Source organism: Engraulis encrasicolus, chromosome 2 (assembly GCF_034702125.1).
Source record: "Engraulis encrasicolus isolate BLACKSEA-1 chromosome 2, IST_EnEncr_1.0, whole genome shotgun sequence".
In the NCBI taxonomy this organism is placed as follows: domain Eukaryota; kingdom Metazoa; phylum Chordata; class Actinopteri; order Clupeiformes; family Engraulidae; genus Engraulis; species Engraulis encrasicolus.
This window is the reverse complement of record NC_085858.1, coordinates 9,522,629-9,525,177: the sequence shown is the minus strand read 5'-3', so window position 1 is coordinate 9,525,177 and position 2,549 is coordinate 9,522,629.

Here is a 2,549-nt window from a genome sequence, read left to right as displayed (position 1 = left end):
GTATTTTGTCACTTGACTTGCCACTTTTCCGTGAAGAAAAAAAAATCATTTTACCAACGTGAAATACATTTCAATAAGAGGGCTTTTTTGTCTTAATTTCCTTCGGGGGCAGTGCATTACCTCTCTGCTCTCTACCCTAATTCAGCATTGGGTGCTGTTAAACAAACAGGTATATTTTTTTGCCAGTTTGGCAAAGTGTTTGGCAAAGTAGGGTGATTGCGGGTGAAGTGTTTTACTGAAAGGCGCATCAACAGTGGATTTCCTTCTGGGGATCGTCTATTACTCAATCTATTCTCTACAGTACCTTTTCAGTGTAATTCATTGTATGGTGCTGTTAATACGAGTTTATTATCATTTTACCAAAGTGATTTTGAACAAAGTACTGTACTGAGAGGTGCATCAAAGTAGCCGTGTGTCATTTTCTTCAGGCGGTAGTACATTACGTATCTCTCCTCTTTACACTAGCCTTTTGGCAAATTAGGGTTTGGCTAATTTGGGTGACTGTGGACGAAGCACTGTAGTGAGAGGCACATCAAAAGTGTCTGTGTGTAATCTCTCTGCTCTCTACAATACATTTCCGATGTAATTCCTTGCACGCTGCTGTTAATAAAAAACAGTTTTCCTTGCCAATTTGCCAAAGTGTTTGGTAAATTGGGATGATTGCGGAGACAGGACTTGCACTGAGAGGCCACACATCGACAGCAGTGGCCATGTGGTTGTTTTGTCCGTGTTTGCATGTCAACATGATCGGTGCTGATAATGCACCAGGCGGTTCCCTCTAATAACGGGCCCCCATTTGGGAAGACTCGTATACCCGGCTCTAATCAATGGCAGCATGCAGGCAGCTAGAAAGCCGCGAGGCGCAGAGGCGGCGGAGAGAAGAAAGGCACGGAACATCACATCAGATTGGGGTTAAACGCGAGGCCATCCTTTTATTCCGTCAAAGTGGATCCAGTCGGAGGCATCAGCGGCCCTGTGCAATTGTATTAATCCATATCCACTCCCTACAGTATGGTATTCTTCCCTCTATCCAACCACCCCCCCCCCCCCCCGCCTCTACCCTTCCCCCTATCCAACCACCCGCCCATCCCTCTGTCTCTCTCTGTCTCTCTCTGTCTCTCTCGGTCTCTCTCTCTCTCTCTCTCTCTCTCTCTCTCTCTCTCTCTCCACCCTTCCCTCTGACCAACCACACACTCATCCCTCTCTCCAAAATCCCTCCACTCATCCACACATACAGTACACCCATGCCTTCCATCCGTTCACCTAATTACACCAGAACTTCCATCCAAGCCATTCTTCCCTCCATCCCTCTCTTCCATCTAGCCATCCATCCCTCCCTTCTTATATCCATCCATCCATCTATTCATCCTTCCATCCATCCCTACCCCTCCCCCCCCCAGCCCCCAAGCCAATTTAAGACATTTCCAACAGCCCAGTCAATGCTTGCATGACTTTGTCAGCATCTCCAGTCACTTTCATAGCAGGCCACCAGCGGAAGCCATGCTGTAAAGAGGGACAAGCTGGACGCAATAGTTTCCTCATGCAGCAGAGACTTTGTGGATTTAACACATTTACACCTGGAGCGTCATATACGATGCATTCAGGCTCTTGAGATTTGAGAAGTTTGTTTTATTAAAAATTGGACATGTTAGAGCTGAATGAACACATCCTAATGCAAAATGAGCTTCCAAGCGTTTAAATACAACTTATTTCATGTTTTTATGTGCTTCAGAGGCTGAGATATTTAGGTTTTAGTAGACAGACGGCATCCTTTCCCAAAATGGTCTTAGGCTAAAATGGGTTAACATTACGCAAAATCTACACGCAAACAAAAAACTGTGCTCTTCACAACCATATAGGCTACTGTGGAGCTAGGCTCTCCATATGCCACTATATTCTCAACCTTTTTTTTAAACGCCCCTTGGACCTCCTCGAAAGCCCCCCAAGACCCCCTTGACCTCATCACAAGCCCCCCTCAGAATTAAAAATTAAAATAGACTAATGCCCACCAATGGCAAACACCACCCCCTCTATAGAGCGCCCCTTGAATTACATTACACTGTATTATCTCCTATACCCTCTCCATACTGGGCTACTGTACTGTATATCATCAAATCAAACACTGTGCCGTGTTCTCTCCAGAGGAATAGGCTGAGCTGCTATGTGAGCCACGGCAATCTAATCAATTTCCACACAATCGTGCGACGTGCCAGGCCTTTGATACAGGCAATACTCCAAAGCAATTAAATAGTATAAAGCCAACCCCCAACACATATACTGTACAGTACAGATCACTGAATGAGGTTTGCACCACTGAGACACGTACTGTACGTACGCATGTACACGTTTAGTAGTAGTAGCAGATAGATGGAAGAAGGCCAGAAGCAGAGAGATCCGTGTCTGTGTTATTGCAGCTGAGATGATCCCCAGATGGGGTCCTGATGCTGGGGTCCTTATCAGCTCTACTGCCATGGCAACCATTGTCATGACAGCACGCTGTACAGCACCAGCCATTTGGATCTTGTATTACCGGCGTGCAGACGGCAGAT